Genomic DNA, 21752 nt, shown 5'->3' on the forward strand with positions numbered 1-21752 from the left:
CAGGTGCACCAGTTCAAGTCAATAAACTATTCTTAGCCTTTGGTGTTACTGATTATTGTACAGATTGCTTTCCGACTTTTGATACATACTACCGTGTCATACTGGTGTATATATCATGTTTATTTCTATACATCCGCGTATTCAATGCGTGTTATTATGGTGTACTCATCAGCTCCCGCTTAAAGGCAAACTCGTTCGGATAGTGCCTACGGGAACCGCTTACATGCTCCACAACTCATATACTCTAACTGATCAGGCTTACGTACAGGCATACAGGCTAACATTCGAGTTTCCCCTGCGATGGCCGGAAGTCCTTTCTGGCCTAGGCAGAGAGGTACTGTGTCAGTAAATGATATGCGCGGCTATAAGTCCGTACATATTGCGTTCTGCAGGTAAGAGCGTCAGTCAGGATCAACCTAGGATAGCTATCCCATCTGCAAGTCCAGGATAGCGCGAAGGACGATGATAAAGTTTTGTGGTTTTACTTGGCGGACATATGCGGCTTGAGCGATCTGAGCAGACTCCTATTCATAGCGTCCTCCGGGTAGCCACTGCCCGTACGACGTCACTCATATGGAAACGTCAGTGGAACTCGAAATAAAAGTGACTCGATGCAGCCGAATAGCTAGATGAAGTTGTAGGGAGAGGGGTTATTGGAGCTGGATATAAAGGGACGTCGGACATAACGGTTGTTGGAACCCAGACTATGTGGACACTCAATTGAATTTAGACGGGGGCACAACGATTACTTATGGACCAGGTGAGCATTATTACATATTCAAGGGACACCTAACCAGTGGGCAGGATTTGAGATCTAATACTAGTGGAGTTAGAGGGGTAATCGGGCAGCACATATATCCGAAAAGGAGTGCATGGCCTGATATTCGCTTCAGCTATTGAAGCTGAATTAGCTACCGCTGCCTGATTATAATTGGTTTCGCGAGTTGATTGTACGTTCCAAAAGGGAAGGTTGTTGCCAAGGTCGTAAACTAGCTAACTTTGAGCAGATAAGTTGATGACTTAGTGAAATCACAATGGATTTTGAAGTCCAAAGCATTATTAGCGTCGATATCATCATTTTGAAGCGCATTGACTTTATTAAGGCAGCTTCGACAGACCATTTGGATACAATGCAATGTCAACTACACTTCTTTATGCTACACAAATGAATTGTGCTACAGATTACATAAGCTACGATGGTTTCAACATTATAGTTTTTTAATATCGTTTGTTTACATAATAACATAAAAGGTAAATCAAACAAATGACACCTAGGCATTTGATATAATTTTTTTTCTATACATTTTTATTACTATGCGAATATACAATTGAATTTGATAAAACTTTTTTTAAAAAAAGTTATAAAAATTTGTAAAAAATTTTATAAAAAAAGATGATATAACAGATTCTACTTAGTTCAAAATGCATTATTATATTTTTCGCATAGATTTATATCAGATAAAATGTATAGTATCTAATATTTGGTAGGATATATCATTTAAGCTGATGATATCAACTAATTTTATTCTAAAAATGTATAAGTGGTGTTTATGTGTATCACGCCTATCGGGCCGCTCTTATCATTCGTTTAACGTCTACAATATCTATTACTATTTTAAATAGTTTAATTAGGTAGAAACACATAATTCTCATTCAAAAGTGAGTTAAAATCGATTTCTGATCCGAGTTAAACCAACAAAATCCAGCCATTGGAGGTGAGGTATAAAATCAGGCCAGCGTGGCCAAAGGCATTTAGCTCTTGCCCGGAGTATCTATGGCCCATTCTATGGTAATTCAATATTCACTGAGGTTGAAGCAGTCAAAACCATTAAAACTGGGCCAAATGTTTTTTATAAACGAATTTTAGAACAAAGAATGGATGGGCAAAATATCGATATTTGTCCGGTTTCTAAACTCTTGCCGGATTTTCTTGTGGATATTCGAGTTTTGATATTCGGAAGCAATCTTTTGTCTGTTGATAATACGGTGCTCGGAAATCGTAAAATGCGTTCACCACTGTGGACCCCGTTCTGATCAAGCCGGCTAAAACGTATATTATTGTTAGGAGGGAAACATTAAGATTTCAACCTTATTTGTCTTTATAAATTTTTCATTATCTAATTTTTTCAAAATATGCACTGCACGATCATATAGATGTTATTTTTAAAAAAGTACCAATCAAACTAATTGAATCTCCATGCTTTTCGACGGTCGTACCCAACGCAGATTCTGCCTGATCATAGGATTACCTCATAATAATAAGTCTGTACACAGGTTCCATACAAAAGAGTCCATCTGTATCACCAATAGTCTGTCGTAGCGACGTTTCTCTGTATGTCGCCTATGATACAGGCCGCTACAAACAACGGGCGGTTATTTTAGCGGGCGTTCCTATATCAGACTTCCTTTTAGATCCGTAGCATCCTGTTGATTCACAAAATGTTCTACCCACCGCAATAGAATTCACTCTCCTAGGTGAGCTGTGTGTTACACTCTGGCAGTAAGCGTTCTAAGATCTCTGGTTCCATTCCATGCTTACAGGTACAGGGTTTTTGTACAGCGGGCTTAAACAATTTTTGCACATGCCTCTAGTGAGCATTTTCTGTTGTCGCCGTAGGCCCGCATTGTGGTAGTAGTAGGTCCACCATTTTTGCGAGACTTTTTTTTTTCTCGTACACTGTATAGTTTACCATTATAGACACTTCAGCGCTTGCTCTTCAGGGGGTATGCGGAATTTCTTCAGACATGCCTATTGGTATGTCGACAGCTGAACCCGTTCGTATTCGTTGACGTTTATATAGTTTCTATTGTTTTAAATTTTCTCGTACCCTGTTAGTTACTACCAAAGGCCTACATCATTGTCGCTATCGCTATGCCGACGTTCGTGTGACATATTCGTTCCAACATGAAATCCATTCTTGTTTTAACTGTCACGCTTTTTGAATATGCTGCATATTGCCATTGATTGTCCAGAAATTCTGATATTTTGACGTCCTTCAAGGCCCACTTTGGTGCGCCTCATTGGTCCCTTCCCATCATTTTCTTTTTTTTTCTTGATTTTGTTAGCAGTGCGCTTGCACGCCTCAGGCTGAATAAAGCTTTCTTTGAAAGCATCATTCTTATGGCGTTCGATTTGCTAAATAGCAACCGAAGTTTGTGCGTTGCTTCGACGTCCTCGTAGGCGGTCTGTGACAACAATCCAGCCCGTTTTTCTGGTTCAATTCGAGTTTTTCAGGTTTGTTCTCCTCAAGGAGTGTGATAACACCGTTTTTCTCATATAATAATCAATCTAAGTATTGCGGGCTTCGTACTTACAAATTGCTCTTGTTGGCTCTGTTGTGTCCTTCGGTAGGATCTAGGAAACGTCTATTCTACTCCCCAGTCGTTCCTATCTTCGACATCAGTATTAACATGTTTGTATCTTTTTGAATCCAGTGTTCCAGTGCCTTCCGCCAGAGGTCGTACCAGTGGATTAGTTCGCGTTTCAGTAGCTCGGTTGCTATTTTCTAAGAGAGGTAGTTCTATTCCGTTGGGTATTTTTCGACTGTTATCTGCAGCTCACAATAAATTAGTTTGCGTGCACGGTCCCCAGGGGCGAAGAACCCTTCCACTCTGGAACCGCGTAAGATGTGCTGATCTCTTACCGTTTCTGGCGTTGTTCGTACGCAGATGCTTCTTATTCATATTCAGTTAGAAGTACTTCAAGCGTTTTTCTCAAATAGGATCCAAATTTCCCGATGCCTTAAAAGCTTCTCGTTGTATAACTCGCGCCTTCGAAAACACAGAGCCTTCTGAAATGTGTTTGGATGCATGGAAACTGGTTCGTAGTAAGCTAAATATAGACTTATTATCTATGTTAGGTTCTTTAAAACTATCGATCAAATGTCTTAGTTCATAAAACCAATTTACTGCTTGAATCGAATACGTTTGTATATTTAAATATAAATCTCGAATAAGACGCCCTAACAGCAAAAGGTTTCAACACTGTAAACGATGGCATCTTAGTTGATTTCTACGAGAAAGGCAGCGATATTTAAAGCCATGTTCTGCCTATACTGTTTTTTATTTTTTTTTTGTAAAACGAGACCTAGAAAAAATTATAGGTACGTTTGTAGGTAATAGTAACTTCTAATTCTGAAGAAATGTGAGCTAATTCTAAGCTAAACTGGAATAATATTATGTCAGAATAAAGATCGAAATTATTGCAATAATAGATTAAGGCCATATTATCCTATTGCTGACTGGGATAGTATGTACTTGATAACAATTCTAAAGTTATCACTCAGTAATTTATACGATGCAACATTAATGCTGATACCAAAAAAGAACATACTGTACGCAGGCTATACTCAGTTTCATCGAGTACTTATTTTAAACTTACTGAGTATTCTTCTTCTTCTGTAAACTTCTGCGTTTTCAGTTCAGCTCGTTACAGCCGAATCTAGCACTATACAGGTCATACTTTTTGTCGTGCAGAACTGGAGTACATTGGGAAGGTTGGATGTACATTACCGGCCATGAAGGGTATAATGGCCAATAATGCCGCCAAACGTCGAGATGGGAGTAGCAATAGATCCATTGCTGGAACTCATCATCAGACGCACGCATAGACCAAAAACCGTCATAAACCTTATATTGTTAAGACGCCTGCCCTGCCTTGGCTCTCTGAAATGCGCGAATATTCATCATCGATGCTGAGAGTATTGATCGGTTGCTGACTGCTATCGATGTTCGGCGTCCGGTGGCCTGATAATGACGGCACTAACTACGTGACAAGCGTTATTTGTCATCGCAGCTAGAACACGACGGGCAAACAGAGGGGCTTTTGAAGGCGTTGCTTCTGAAAGCCTACTTTGCAGCTCCTCTAGGCCGACTACAGCTCTTATGGCCGTTTCCTAGTACCGGGCAAATTACAACGATGGGGCCGTAGCAACAGTTAGTAAAACCTACTTTATGACTATCTATACACTATTTAAATAGGAACTGACGGTACCACCAGCTAAAAGAAGTGTACTGGGTAAGTATCTATTTGTGGTACTTTCTTTGTGACTGACCACTAAAGAGAACGGCAACGCGTTAAGATGCAGCTGGTAGACAATTCAAAATATAACAACAATCGTATATTCAAGTAGAACTATGAAACGATAATATACTGATGATTGAAATTAGCTTAGCGCTGAATGTTTGGCGACAGCCGAAGGAGACAGGTTGAAATGCTACAGAAAAGGAGTTGAATCTGCGGAATATTTTGTGCCCCAGTTTGACGCTACTACTCATCATTCCGTTCTGCTAATTATTCCGACAAAAGGATAAACAATTAACTTTTACCGTTGTCCTTCATTTTGGTCATTATATGCTCACGTGGATTGAAGAGCCGTGGTCATCATGATGGCTATTCCTATCTGCTTAAAGATCGAAATACTACAACACAACTTCTAAAAGTTACGAGATCTGAACAAACACTTGATTTATTTATAGATCTTATTATACATTTTGGGCTGTTAACTGTCCACGGAATCTCTTCTGCTCCCTTGTTTCTTCTGTTATCGTCTTTTTTTTTAAAATGCAGGCTGCCTTTTTCGTATCATCCTAAGAACAACACGAAAGTCAATCAGTTATCCGAACGGATACTGTAAACGTTTCTAAAATATAGGCCGTATCTGAGGGTTTGCAATTAATTCTATATATATATATATATATATATATACTTTTTCCTGGCAGATCTTCTCTTTATGAATAGCTAACATTTTTAATAACAGTGCAAGCACTTTATTTTGAACGTATTTAATATTAGAAACGAATATTTAGTAGAAAGAGTTCCTTCAGATAACTCATTATTTGGCACTTCTTCGGATTAGACTACAGCGTCAGTTCTGTATAGTAAGTCACAGAATTGTTGTCATTTAGAACGGACATCCTCTTCGCAGAAGGATTTTGGCCCCTTGAGGACAGGCTGAACACAGCGCGAAAATCATCCGTGCTTTGTTGATACTGAACTTCCACGACGCTTGACGTACCCCGATCTAATCCTCTCTCGTTTGTGAAAATAAAAATAAGAAGAAAACAATAATTTGTTTACACATCGTCGACTGTTTTGGCCTTACCTGGCGGTCATTTCAAATATAATAACGAATTCTATTTCAACAATAAAGTACTTCTGTTAGGGTTTTTTTTTTAGATTTTAAAATGCATCTTTGACATATTTTCACATAAATCTACGCTGTGTCCACTACCCGCGATGGTTAGGACGTGTGTCCTGTTTTTCGTGTCCAGCCTAATGTGGTAGTTCCTACCTGAATAGCCTGTTAACGCTTTGATCAACCGCTAGATGACATTAATGGGGAATGTAAAGACCGATACAGGCTTCGAAATTTGAGCCCAAGCACAAAGAGATCTAAACCTTTCGCCGTTCTCTAAAATCGAACCCACCGAGCTCTCATGGCGATCTTGCAAAACTATTTTGCTAGCATTTCTTCGAAGGTCAGACCAAGCACTTAGGACAATGGTTTCGCTTGCAGGTCCTTATTAATAAAAGGCCAATGCCTTCAATTTTCGAGTAGATTTAACACAAGACTTGTGCCTTAAAAGAGATGAGGCAAAAATTATTATAAAGCAGTATTAAGCGCAGGTATATATAACGTTCAGATGAAGTTCAAAAATTTGAAATCTGGTTCTTGATCGATTTCACTGATAACAAATAGTGGCTCCTTTGTATTTTTCACTAAATATAGGTTAAGTTACTCGAAGATTGATTAATCGCTCGAAGTCAGCTTGCTTTTGGTTTCGTGTACTTAATAAGTGTTCGAAATTGAAAATACATATATGTCAATTTGAAGAACATAACTAATAAGTGACAGAATCGTCCCTAAATTGCACAGCTCAATAACTATAGCTTGAAACGTTAACGTGGGTCGAATAAAATGCTATTCTTAGTCAACTTGCTCCGTGTAGATTTCCTCTTGTTGAACTAATGAGTAGCAATAACTGAGTCACGGGTGCTTGAAATGGCTCTGTTTACACGCTTTTGCTGGTGTACAACATCCTTTTCTATCAGTAATAGGTGGTACTTGACGAGGTCTGGCCACATCGTAACGTTAACTTCGGCTCCTACCCAAGTTTTTCTAACTTATAGCGCTAGACCATAATCTCGACAACGCCGGACAATACAAACGACCCACTGCGTCCATCCAAGGCCATCCCAGAATGGCAAAACATTATTTGTTCTTATAAAACATAATCCACTGAGCCGTAGACGGCTATACGTCTCTGGCATGTTACAGAGTTGAAAACAAGCGTATGTTCTTCCGTATACGGACTGCGTTATGAGCTATAATACGCAGGACTAGTTATACCTATTAAATAGGGTACCTTGAATCCATCCGTGTCGCAGTACTGAATTTTAGTTAAATCGAAGGACATAGAAATCAGCGTGTGGGTTCGAAACAATGATGTTGTGATTGCAGTTTCATTTATGCCATCATAAAACGTTCTGTGAACTCAGTCTGAAAGCTTAGACCGCATCACGCTTGCCCATCAAACAACGTACGCAAATTCCTGGTATGGTCTAACGAGGGTCGATTGTTATAAATGGGATTTATTTTATATCACGCATTTAGGCTCACACAAATGGGTACTTGCATTGTATCTTATGGCATCACAAGCATTAGAACATGCGTACCATCTAGCATACCAAATGATACACATATATCCAGCGAGAAAAAAACATCGAATCAATATACCCTCGGCCAAGACACTATATATAATGTTTAAGTTTAGCCAAAACATATAATCGCCGCACTATCGACCAGACCTTCATAGGTTATCTCATCCAGAAATAACCGAAATGTTATTTCATCGTATGAACTAAGATACTCAATAAACGAATATCGCCACTTAGCAAATCTTCAAATGTACAATATCGTTTGTCGGGTCCATTGAAGTCTGAATGACATTTGGGGTTGTAGACCTTTAAGGAAGCTAGGTCTGTGAGGTTGTGCGCGGCAAATTGCGTGAGTGTCGTGAAATAACGTTCCGGCTCGTCCTAGTAGTCAGTAATGCGATTCTGTAAGCTTGTAAACCTATGGACACTTTCGTAGAAAAGGCTAAATTCGGTACGGGATTAAAAGCTCCAGCGGCATAGTGCGTTGGTAGGATTTGTTTTGCTCCCGGTAATTACTCGTTTTTCTTCAGTCGGTGTCCTCCTGACTTCGCATTCAAGCGGAGAAGATTTTTAATATCTGTACCTACCAATAGCATTTGTTTTTCAGTCGAATTCTACGTGTGCACTTTACAGCGACGCCAAGCGCAGAGCTCGCACGGAACACTGAAGGGTATCCCTGCTGCAAAAGACAACACTTTGTCTTCGGATTTTGTATCGGTTATATATTTATTTAGTAGGCTGTTGCTGAGATAGTAATAGTCACAGTAGCCTGTTTTACGGTTCTGATCATGGAACTGTTAGTCCCATATCTGCTACGATTACTCCATGCTCAGTTCCTTGGCTAGTTACCAATTGGCGATATTTTTCTAATGGCGCCTGCTTTCAAGGAGACATCACGTGTGTTTTGCTTCAACAGAAGATAGATAGCTTCAGGCAGCAACGTGCCATTGCTTGCCCTGGGCATCGGAAACTATTTAGGGCACATGTGGTTGCGTTTGTGGCATATACATTCATAGCAGCTAGGGTAGGTAATTAGCAGCATCGGTACGACGAGGGTTACAGTGAAGTGTCTGCGTGTATTTGCCCGCTAATCTATTGTACACGTTATAGTATAGTGTAAGTTCGAACACAAGCATAAGCAGACTGCATTTCGTACTGAGAGCCAGTTGTCTCATAGAACGGCTAACGGCGATATCGGACGTACGACTCGAAACACAGAGACCACAGTGAAATACGTGTCCCGACGCTTTTCAAAAAAAAAACACGGGAGCATACCTGTAGTGCCCACACCGTCACCGCTTAGCTATCACCAGAATGTTGCCAGTGCTTAACAGTCAATTATGCCTTCTATCATTAAAATCTACCGGAAATTCAGGCATTTTGGTAATCTGTTTCCATCCACGACGAGTGTACCTGTGTTCTGTGCTGTATAACATGTATATTACCCTTTGCTTGGATGCGTGTTGACGGCAATGCTGAGCTGATAGATCGAGAAAAAGAATACACTATTACGACAAAGCTTTAATATTGACAATTCGTCTTGGGTGTTTTCACCGCGAAGTCAAGCACGATCGTTTGTTTTACTTTGAAGCCAACAACAGAATATAGTGGCTTATTATACTGAAACTGAAACATCCGATTACAAACTAAATAATAATTAAGCGCCTTATTTAGAGGGTTGTTACGAGGGAGTTATACTATTCATACCTATCGTCTCGTGATTAATCGTGCAACGCACGCGAGACCTTTCAAGACTTACCGCTTGTTGGTGATGTATCTCGCCAGCTCTGATAGTGTCGAACATTCGTGCTACCAGACTTAACACACGCTTGCTGATAGGTCTGTTTGTCAACGGTTTCAATAGCAACAAGGATCGAAGAGACTCATTTCTAGCGACGGCTTTAGCACTATGCATCGTTCTCTGCTTAGTAATGCGTACATGAGCGCACCAGTACGAAGTCGGATGTGCTGGGTAGATCAGGATAGTACTAAGGCCAATACCGCACTGTCGCACCAAAAGCCTTTCCAGCAATGTCAAGATTCTCGAGTAAGTGCGAACCACTCTGATGCAGTTAAGGTCATTTAATTTGAGGACCGCCTCCCCATCGTTACTCTTCTGTTGGTCTTCAGGCCCATGAGTGTAGATCTCCTCGATTTCTATGTTGCTCAGTTGACTTTCTCTCCATCCTTGTTTTGCTTTCTTTCTCGAGGAGCGTTAGCGAATTACCCGGAGCAGGTTCCGCGTGCTACTGAGTTACCTGTGCCTCTCTATGTTTCTCTATAGAGACTGCGCGAAGGGTTCCGTTTAGAACGGCGGGGCGTCTGCTTTGAACGACGCCGCCACTTTCTGCGAGTTGAAAGTTCCGCCGGGCGAGGTCTCACTAACGGTGCAGTCAGTGCGAGCGATGACTTACTTGAAGGATGCAAACAAAAGACAGGAAAACGCCCAGGGTGCCTGCTGCCAATCGAAATCCAGCGAAGAGGTGAACTGTGGCCTGTGGTCTATGTTGATCGTTCTATCGTTTTACTGTTCGGTGCGTGGCCTTTTGTGCGGCTACAGTCGGCTTGGGTGGCCTTGTCACTGGCGATTTTCCTTAACCAGCCGGTACAAAATTAGTCATACTGTATACTATCGCGGAGTTGTCCGCGCAGGTCTGTTGTATTTGGTGAACTACAGCCCACTATTATTATCGATACTGTTGGAGTTCGTATATATTACTAGCAAAGTTTGTAGAAGTGGCGAGTGCGTTAGAACGAGCTACGATAGTGTTTAACCTGTAGATTGTATGTTTTCGCTGTTTTACGTTGTTAAGCATTCAGCTGGGGCCTGGCCTGGGCCGTATCGTCCCCTCGTCTAGTGGAACAACCTCACCTCATGCCAGCCACCAACCTCTGAAGCTATTACGGCTTCGGCAAGCACGAGAGAGTGAACATCGAACGAAATGGATGAGCGATATCTTCATTGGCCACCCACATTATACCCTTATACAAATACGCCGCAACAACAACGAAATACGGGCAGCCCCCAAGTGCATACGAGGCGTTAAACAGTAGGACTCAACTTATGCACAGGTTGTTATTCCTGCATATTGGTCTGGTTGATTATTTAGATCGTGCACCCCTGAGGCGACCAGCCGTATCGTCCGCTTTGTTTAGTTGCCAGCTCATTTATGAACGTGTGCATGTCTCCAGTAATTGTGTGGGCCTTCATGAGGATGCATGAGCTGTGTATGAAGGTCGTGACGCCATTTGGCTTCGGCGAAGCCAGAGAAAGAGGGAGACTGCGCGAGCCGAGTTCTCGCCAAAGAAGTACCACGCACCAGGCGACCAAGTTGACGCCGGGTCGACCTCCAGGATTGACCAGAATAGGCCAGACCGGGCCTGCTAGATATATTGCAAGTTAGCCAAATTGATCGAAAATTGCTGATGGAATGTGGCACTAAATATGATAAGGTGCTTTGATTGAAATCGGTTGAGGACGGCTGATAACAATAGAGATACACACGAATTCAGAAGGGTGTATGAGGCGAAAATAGAGCTGTCTATTTTTGCTGTGAAGAACTCCGGAGGTGGCAAGGCAGTTTGTCGAAGACGCTGACAGCCACAGAATTCCAATAACGTCTCCTCATTAAATAGAACACTCAAAGGTGGTCTGGTTGCAGTCTGGTGCTTCTTGCAAATTGTGCTCGTGACTTATGTACGACATCTCTAAAGCGTTTGTATTTTTATTTTTGCACTTATGGGCATATGCTTTGAACAGCAGTGACCTTGTTTAGCGTATAAAGATTGTTTATTCATGTGAGGTTATAGATATGTTAATTAATTTAGGAAATTAGGTGACTTTGGTAAGGCATCGATTAAGGATCTTCTTTAATCACCTCATAAAAAGTTGCTTTTTAGATGCTGATTATAAGCATATGAATTTTGAGACGCCTTCTCAAACCTGTCTTTGACGTCAAGTTTTATAAATAAAGGCTTTTTAACGTCCTGCCTACAGTAATTGCCTAATGAGGTGTACCGGTTTTTCTACACACATTCAACATGATGAGTAGTACTTCCAAATTGTCTAGAACCCTACATGGCCATAGAATATATTTTGTCATCAAATCTGCGAGCATTACCAGAATTCATTTCAACCCTGATCTCAGATAAAAGGAATACAGCGAAAAAGGCTTTTTTCGCGAAGCAACGTGTTGTATTGGAATACCCGCGATTATCCCAACTCATTCGAGATTTCGGAACGCCAACGCAAATTGCGAGAAATCTGTGAAATGTTCATATTATTACGCTACATAACGTTCGACACGGGAAATATCTTAATTTAAAGGTGCGACTATTAGATCCTCCACGAATTCGGTCCTTACTGACCCAAAATTGGGTACAGGGATTCAACGGCTTCTAGAACTGATAGCGAAATGGCTTTGTAATAAATGAAAAAAAAAAAACCCTTTTTGAAAGTAGATTCCACAAAACAACGCGGCATTAGTAAGGGCTAAATGAACCATAAAAAAAGATAGCATTTTTTTATATTTTTTGAACCATAATAAGGCCCGGGGGGGTTTTCTCGTAGTTTCTCCCTTCGTTTCTATTAAAAGATGTCTTTGTACTGTGCGTATTATCGCCTTTCGCAGCTACCGTTAGATGAAACAACAAATTGAACTTAACGTAAGTTTATTGCCTTGGGGAAGAGGAGGTGGGCTACTTTGTCACACGAATAAGTGCGGACGCCAGTCAGTGAATCAAAAACACCTTTCATTACAGAGGGGTACGTGTTTCGATCCGTATGTACGCTCTTACGCATCTCTGTCCTTGTGTGCTGTACTAACATTAGCTCCCCATCATGACATTCACGCCAGTTGCAGAGGTGTCGCTGCCCGACGTTAAAAACTGTCTCGCCCAGGCGATAAACCACCCCACAACCACCAATCTGTCCACTGGACCCGCCTACGAGGTTTTTCAAGTTGACTCACTGATCGCTTTTTCCGTATGCTCGATCCCAGTGGCTATTCGAGGCGCGTACTTCAAGCTTCACCGCACCATCACTACAGTACGGAGCAACAGTTTACGATGTCGATTTGCAGAAATCTGCCCAACTGGCCGTCAGCAGTGAAAGCGATTTTTGCGGCCTCGTCCTGATGTACTTATGGTGCAAAGCCTGCTAGGTACAGGCTCTGCACCATAAGCAGTGAAGGACGCCGCAAAACAGCAGCAATTGAAGGGCAGCAGCGAAGATGTCGGTAAAGTGGATTCGAAAAAGAGGTTATCCCAATAACTCGCTTGAAGCCGGCCTGCCCGAATAACACACACATTGGCAGCTCGGAGCTAAACTTCGACATTGGTTTCGCCGGACTCGATCGAGGGCGAGGCGCTCGTCTTCGCTAACTGGCTAAGCAGGGGTTGGCGGCCAGCTTCAAAGGGACGACATCTTTCGGATGATCTTTGTTAGGAGATATGGGCGACACAGAGTCGTGCGTAGGGTGCCGACTCCAATAATAAGACGTTATACAGAAAAACAAACAAGAAATAGGCTTAAAGGAGCGCGCCCATAACGGGATCGGAAGCGCTCAGCATCCTGCCATACGCTGAACTGGGCAAAGGAAAGGGAAAAAGACTTCACAGCGCCAACCAAGGATTCCAGGGGTTTAGGGATGAATCCTGGAAGAGGGTGTCTTGATGAATGAAAACGGATCTTATTTTTACTCGATAGTAGTGTTGAAAAGAACTCTACTGTAGTTAATAGAATTCGACGACGGTAAGGGCTATTACAGTGGGCCGTTAAAAAGGCACGTCTGAGACTCCACAATGGCTCAAGACGTTACAGGTTTGATTAAATAACCAACACCATACCGCTATGGCGTTTCGCACCCAGATCTCATCTTCGTGAAACCTAATGGCAATAAACAAACGGTTCTACACACAAGGCGCGTTTCACGAAATAATATTTCGTTTCAAGTTAAGCTAGTAACAGCGTTTCGACAGAAGTTCATTCTACTTTGTAGTTCGCAAAACTCTCTTCAGCATTGGTAGAGAACTTAATACCTAAGTATTTTGCAGAACTTAATATTTAGGGTGCCTTTTAGTTATTTTTTCTATCCTCCGTATTTTCGATCCATTCTACGTGGATATATTGGTACGGAGAAGTCGACATGCTGTAGAGTATCCATAGGCGACTGATACGTAATGCCTCAAAATGGGACATAAAAAAGCTCAGAAATACAGGGTACGCTAATTTTTATATTTCCTTATAATTTTTCTTGTCGTTTTTATGAAAATATTCGATACCTATGATCGTCATAAACCTAACATTTGTACGGACTTGTAACCTATGTACGGATCTTTGTTAGCACGCCCGATGCGAGCTATCTTTAGCATAAGGTTAGGAAGGACATATACAGTCAGTATTCTCATTGAGTTGATTCATTGCTTTTTTAATACGGGTTGCAATTTTCCGTCACCAGTCGTCACGCCATGAAAAATATGGCTGACGCAGTGACATTTAATTACAAATAAAATATTCAAACATACTATCAAACGTAAGTAAGAGCTGAGCTTATATTAGTCACTGCGATAATTTGAAAAATCTCGACAATGGACACACAGTCTCAATTACTAATTAATAATAATTGGGTCCAGTTCTGTCGGTACGATAATCGACGATCCAGCGGCAAGCGTGTCCTTAGCGGTGGTACAGCCCAGCCCAAGCGCGGATATGGTCTAGTCAGAATGCAACGTATTGAGCTAGCTGTACAACCGCCAGAAAACGCAACTCTTCAATGCAACTCTTTCAATCAGTACTTGCATATCAGAGTGGGCCTGATACACCGGCCCGATGCCCTTCGTCACTGCTCTGTGTCATGTATCGGGTGGATTAAGCTGAAGTGTAAAACAAGTTCACAGAAATACCACAGTTTTCGGCGCAGAACAGAGAAGCGAAGACGATCCATCGCTGAACGAAATCCTACGGCCACAGAACGCGAGTAAAGGTCACCCTTGCAGACTTGCTAGCTAGAAGTAGCACCGTAGCAAGAAGTGGCTCCAAAGTGGAGTTGAATTGAAGCGGTACTCCACTCGTTGATGCTCGTTCGAAGGGAGGTGGCACAGAGGACGCCACGCCATTATTTCCATCACAGAAAGATCGATTCTATCTGGAAGGGGTTAGTGCCTGGCAAACTACCTGGTTAGTCGAAGCGCGTTCAAGTGTAGTAAGCCGGCGCTGGGACTAATTGTAAGCCAAACAAAGTACCTCCGACGTCCTTTCTCTATTTCTTGGCACTCGCTCATCGGACGAAGAGATATAAGCATCCAATGCGACTCCACAAATGATCTTCCTTCGACCAGAACGAGCTGGATCGTATCGATTCGTGTATGCGCTGCTGCCCAGGCTGTGTCTATCGCTCAACGCACGCGCCATAAGCTAACCTTCCTTTTACATTTTCCAGTCTCTATCCTTAAGTGAGAGTAAGTTAAGAAACTTAATTTTTCGATATGTACCACACAGTAAGTACATTTTAAGAAAATAATCTTTTGTCGGGTGCGTTGTATTATACTAAATACGTAGCAGACGGGTGGGCGCATAACAGTAGTAGCTATGATAGCTATAGTCATGTTATGTTTAAATTAAATAAATAAAAATAAATTATTACCTATACCTCGCTTGAATTTAATACAAACACGTACACGCACCAACTTTGCCGGGCTGACCGTACCTCTAAGGTGGTCTCTAAAATGCCCGTATCAGATGATCGTTTTTGATAAATTGTCGATGTGTATGCCAGCCATTTATTTATTTTATTTGTCGATTATTTAGTGCTCTGAAAGCACAGAAAAAGTGAAGCCGGCCTATTATTGCGTCGTACGTTTAGAGCTCTCACGTAGATGCTGGTAGAATAAAGACTCGGAAGGCCTGGCCTATAGATATGTATTCGAGACGTGATGACATCCTGGTCACGTAACACCATCCCGCTTTTCGCCCCCGCCAATTTCAATGGGGCCTTGTACGAGGTCCTGTACAGGAGCTGTCATTCAGGCTGTCGTTCGAAGCTTGCTTCGTAATCGATCGTAAAAACAAGGAGGCAGCTTTCCTTACACATGCATATTGTGTACTTGTTCAGATAAATCGTTTAGGCAGAATAGTATACATGAATAGGTAAATTTCGAGATAAAAATTAACATAATAATTGAAAACTGAATTTGGAGATTGTTTGGACGATTTATTTTCGTCACTTTTATGATTTACTGTTATTATTATGTTTTTGTTGATCGCCACCGTCGAAAGGAAGCGTAACACAAACACTACTCAGATAAACACTACAGACTTAATCACTTAAGGCTCACTTGAGGACAACCACAGGCCTGAGAGTATACATTTTATGAAATGCAGCTCTGCTATTTTATAACAATTTTAGTTAATAAAATGTATATAACTGATTTGGTACATTACACGTAAGACGCCAAGCGTCCGTAAAGAGTTTTTTTGGCTTTCGGTCGTTAGCTAATAACTGTGTTTTTAGCGTTTTACGGCTTACGTTTCAACTCACTTAATATCAGACGTTTTTGCTTCGGCGACAATGGATATTTCACACTAATTTCTTACGAAATTCATGTTGTGGCAGGAATTGTTGATCTACTGCCGGTATTAAATCATTCGATGTTCGGTACAAAGGATAACATTTACAAAGGAGCCCTTATACTTCAACAGCATCAACACTAATCAGAGTACACCTCATCGTCTCTTTTACGTCTTTCTTTTGAATTTGTGCTATTCGCTAAAAGTGTCATCTCTTACTGCGTGTACAAAATGTCCGTGCACGGCATACTCCAACCGTTCAGAAAGCTTCGAGTCCAATAGTGCTTAGCTTGATGACTGCGCGACACCCGGGCATACGCAAAAAAAGACGATAAGTACCTCTTATACGCCTATACCTATAAGGATTCTCACAAATAGTTTGTTATTGATAGAAAAACGATAAATCTAAATTAAAATAATGTAGTTTGTTTTCGCAACTGCGTGAGGTACTCTTCTCTTAAAAATCGGAATAGTACATTTTGGGTACACTTTGAAATATTTAGGAAATTCAATTCAATTTGATTTAATTTTCTATGTAGATCGAGTATGGACTTATAACTTATTTTTAAAAAAAGGAAATATATTTTTGATATCTACTCGACAGATATTTATTTGTCTATTCATATCTACATTCAGTTATTTCGTCGTGTACTGTGTTCCGGGGTACCGGTTTTTGCAACAGCTGCGCACATTTCGAAAGAGCGAGAGGCCGCCCTATTTTGAAGGTTGGATAAGCTGCAACGATCGTTGAAGTGTATAAGTAGATGTTTGGATAACTTCTGTCAACAGTCCAAGGGAAAAAGAAGAAATGATGGGTCTAAAGAGACAATTTTGTGTCGAACAGAAAAAAGCGCGCTATTTAGACGTCAAGACGTTCGAGGGCACGCTTGCTCAAGCCCAACTTACAATATTTAAAAAAACAAAAGAAACGGGGAATATTTTAACAAAAGAAGTCAACGGCAGTTTTCGCTGACAGACAGTTAGCTGATTTATTTATTTATACTTTTTTATATCATAAAATCTGTCCGACTAGAAATCGAAATATAGGCGGGAACTAGTAGTACAGACGAAAACGATGTAAATAAGATAAGAATCAAGCAAAAAAATCTCTGCTCGAGACCAATGCAGCTGAACATCGTCGCTTAGTTCCGCGTCCCCTTTTTTGGCTTGAACGCTATGTAAAAGATGAATGTAAATCGCATCCAGCTTCTCTTAATTATCTCGAGGTGACAATTTAATTCATCGAATTAGAAAAGAATCTAGATTATCGCATTGAACAACTGTCGGAATACTTCATATTTACCATTGGATACAAACACTCTGCGCCTCGGAATAATCAACGACCCAAAACTGCTATAAACAGTCCGTTATTAAGGAGACAAATTGGGTTAAATTTTAAGTGTCCGTCGTAGTCCAGTTTACCGTTGTTTTAAGAGCTTGATAGATGCCTTGTTGTGTGCCTTGTATACATTGGGGATTTGCCTTTCTCTCTAGGCAATGTTTAGACAGTCATTTTGTATTACGAGCCTGAAATCTTCATTCATACATACAGAGATTTTCTGAGACAGGTTGTTAAGCGCCCTCAAGCGGACCATTCCAAAGAAAAACTTGTAGTAGTACTGGAAAGGCTCGGTGGGGGAGCCACCAGCCTATCGGGTGCACTGGGCTCACTTGCAGGATCTGACCAAAGCGATGAAGTGCACATAGAGTGGATGACGCTGCTGTTGATGGCATTATTTTTACGCAACCATAAATACTCAAGGCGCCGCTAAAAGATAACATCGGGACTTTAAGGGATACCCATAGACACTACATTACCCGTAAAGCCACATGGCAATGCGTTGAGGAAGGAGGTTATTCGAGAGTGAAAATGCGTAAAAGCTTTGCGTTCATTCAGTTGCATTTTTCTCCATCAGGCAGTACCCATTCGCCCAAATCCATTTTGAGCCGATTGCCCATTCGCTTACATTGGGAACTCTGTATATACTGAAGCACGTATGTACACTGATCGTTTGAAAATATATGGGTCATCTGCAAGATTACCTCAATAACCAGAAGAAACTTCCAGCATGATCTATTTTTTTCCGGTAGACTTCTGAGAGAAGCAAACATGCTTTACGCGATTGCTTGTTATAGTATGTCCATAAGGAAGACAACACAAGTCTCTCGTGCTAATTATCTACTATGGAAAGATAATTAAATGAACGAACGTGATTTATCATATTATTATTCGAAACATACTAAAGCTTGAATAAATGCAAACAGCCAGTACTTCGAAAACAAAGTTCTAGAGCTCCGCATTTACATCTAATCGAGTGGCTATATTTTAGATATATCTCCACTTCAGAAACAGCGACATTCGATCGAATGGCATAATATGGACGCCATTTAACTAGCCACCCAGGCGACAGCCATATGACGCAGTCAGGAAGCCGGAGATGCTATTGTAGAAACAACTAACAGAAAAATTACCTAGCGACGACTATTTAGCTTGTATTGAACAGCTAACCGAAGAACACCTTAGAGTCTGAAGCTGCGAGATCTCTCAAGCAAAAAAACCGGTCAACAAAAAATATTTTATCCAATTCAACCGGTATCAAAGACGTCAGGTGGTCTAAATAGCAAAATGAACCTATTAACTTAGATATCGTTAGGAAGAGTTCCCTTACAAAAAAAAAGACGGAAACCCAATGTTAGTGACAGCGCTGAGGGCCCATTTTCCGGTTGAGTTTCCTTTTGAGCTGCTGTGTATATTCCCATATGCATACAATTTTTGAAATTTAGTGGAATAAAAAATCTACATTGAATGGTTACCAACCACGTGTGAAATTAATCGCTAATCGTAACCGGTAAAAAAAATATCGACACGCAGCTTGTTGTTGATGTAATTGAAAATCATGTATCGGATCAGTGTCATTGTCGCTGATTTTGACACATTTTTTACAACCTATTGAGAGCTCAACGTTGCTTTAGTCCAATGTCACCCATTATCTGCGCCCTTTCCTTCACCAGTCGTCGTTAACAGGTCAATTAAAATAGAGGGGCCTAAATCATCGTTAGTCCTGCTTCAGAAAATTTTATTAAGTTGATGCAGTTCCGCGTGGCAAACGATTTCAAAGTAACTTTATTGTCACCTGTCATACACACACATACTTGAAAGAGTTTACAAGTATCAAAGAAGTGTGAACTGGTTACATTCGCCCTAAAGCTAAACTTAGCCTAAAGTAACTAACGGCCCAGTTGTTCTATTATATGACACTAAACAAAGGGCAAAATCTGGCCTTTATGACCTTTTATTGAATTTCTTAGCAGGTTCGCATGCAGTGATGGACGCCATCGAAAGTGCGAAGTTAGGTTATAAATAGGCCGGTCTGCTTGCACCATTGTAGAAGCGGTGCAAAAAATAATTCTCATTTAGAGTACTCGCTAAATCTTACCCATATCTGTTTTGGTTGAGTTCACGTATTAGTAGAATTGTTGACAATATGAAATGTTATGTATTACAGCAGGGACCAGGATAGTGGGAAAACATACAACGGCACGTAAAGGAATTCGACTTTTACCAATGTAGGAATCATTAGGCCTCAAGATGTTCGAAAAGCTTTATTGAACAGTAACAAATTTAGTGCTTTTTGGAAACATCCTACGGCATGACAGGAAGTTGCTTTGATCATGCTGGCGTTTTACCGTAGTCTCTTGATATCTTAGCAGGCAGATCTTAAACGCTTTCTTTCAGAATAATACATGTTAGATAATACCTTTATTTACATAAAGGGAAGTGTGTATCGAGAAGAAAGGACATTTTGTAACATAAACAAATATTGGTTAAGAAGGGGCATAAGGGTGCCGTTTTCATGGAACAGCCTGCTGTTAATATTCTAATCTTGCGTAATGGTGTTAAAATCTGTAGTACGTTTGCTACAACAATGATCAGATCTGAACTCAAAATAATTATCCCTAATCTACTTTGTCAGGTTGGGAGAAGTTATCAACGTATTCTTTTCCGATTAATGATAACGCAGGACGCAGAACAAGCTGGTAGCGATCTAGCGAACCTATCTGACGTGAGCGCTTTCAACCATTGCCGTAGAGGCCAGATTATAGATACGTTTCCCAGAGAAATAGGATAAATACAACTTCGAGCGTTGTACCCATATTTTCTTACGCTCATTCCGGACGGGCAGTATAACAAGTTAACAAACACGTACCACATCGACCACCGTTCACCTGTCCTCAGCTGTTCGAGATTGTTACTAGGTATAATAGAATAAACGAACATCTATTTGAACTCACGCTCAAATAGTTCTCGTTGGCTATAACTGGCCAGCGACCAGTAAAAGCTATGACGATTGTTTATACGTATTTTGCGGTAAACCCAGGCTGATTGCTGGTGGTCACTCTTGTGGCACCGAGTCGATCAAGACGACGGTCACTTTGTGGTCATTCAGCTTCGATAGCCGCTTCAATCGATCTTCAGCAACGACGACTAACCACAGGCCGCACCTCAGTGACTGGCAATACTAGCCATAAGTGACCATAGGCCCGACTGCACTGGGCTTTTTGTTGACTTTATCCTTTTTCTGGGTTCTACGTTCATGCGAAAAGCCCAACGCGCCAAACAGCAGAATGTTCGAAGAGAAACAATAATTAATTGTTCTCCCTCCCCCATCGTCAGAGATCAGTAGCCACTTTGATTCTGGCCGCTTGTTAGCGCGCGCACAGAGCGGCATCTAGAGAGCACAAGGACACGAATAGACGACGAAGTGCACTACGGTACGCAAAAGCGGTAGAGTATACGACTATTTATCGGCAAGCCCACAACGCCATCCCTTGGGGAGTCGAAACGATTCCAGGACAATATGAGCGTATGTTAAAAATTGAGAAGTATGAATTTTTGCCGCAATTCTTAATTATCCTTGATGATTCTTCTGCCATTTGAGCTGGCCTATGATTTTCGAAATACTGCCGGGAACACAACTGTAACACGACCTAAGCACCGGTAGCTGGTCTTTTAAAGACGCTATTAAGGCCTACACATTGTAGAAGTTTATGCCACCCTTATTTCTCTGATAATTGCCAGCACGGAATTCGCCCAGTGACCCGCAGCGTAACAATAGTGACTATTGCCTACCTTCGTTTACTTTCAATACTCACATCAATAGTAACATGAGCAAGTTCCAGGGCATCTCGTTTTCTCTGCTGTTCTATCAGGTACTATACGCACTCTCTAACGCTAGCGGGGGACCCAACGCGCTCGCTGTCGGAAGCGGCTCTTTAATGTTCTTATTGTTTTGTTGCCGTCTTGGAGAAGTACCGGAAACCGGCTGCCGTTATGCGTACCATTGCTGCATGTCCTCATCCCCCGACCTCAGCGAGTTCGGTTCGTGATTGCGCATTAATTGCAGAAATTGCATCGGATCAAGTAAAGAAAGTTCGGAAATTGGATAGTTCTAGTTGTAATTGTCGGCTTTCTTGATTTTCTTTTGTAGCTTTTTATTAGGGTACCGGGCTTGAAGGGCACTTGAG

The 21752-nt window shown here is 41.3% G+C and overlaps 1 protein-coding gene and 1 long non-coding RNA gene across 2 annotated transcripts in view; one reads left to right on the forward strand and one right to left on the reverse strand.

Annotated features, from left to right (window-relative positions):
- The first annotated feature begins 654 nt into the window (after window positions 1–654).
- eve (homeobox protein even-skipped) overlaps window positions 655–21752 on the forward strand; it is a 42878-nt gene continuing 21780 nt past the window's right edge. Inside the window, exon 1 of the transcript XR_015310203.1 lies at window positions 655–760. The gene's annotated coding sequence lies outside the window, so the exon portion shown is untranslated. The remainder of the gene's footprint in view (window positions 761–21752) is intronic.
- On the reverse strand, window positions 5434–9919 carry LOC111258605 (uncharacterized). The gene is made up of 2 exons (XR_002679087.2): window positions 9420–9919; window positions 5434–5589 (listed from the first exon to the last, which is right to left on the reverse strand). It is a non-coding gene; the product is annotated as an uncharacterized LOC111258605 (long non-coding RNA).

Source organism: Varroa jacobsoni, unplaced genomic scaffold, assembly GCF_002532875.2.
Source record: "Varroa jacobsoni isolate VJ856 unplaced genomic scaffold, vjacob_1.0 scaffold_252, whole genome shotgun sequence".
Lineage (NCBI taxonomy): Eukaryota > Metazoa > Arthropoda > Arachnida > Mesostigmata > Varroidae > Varroa > Varroa jacobsoni.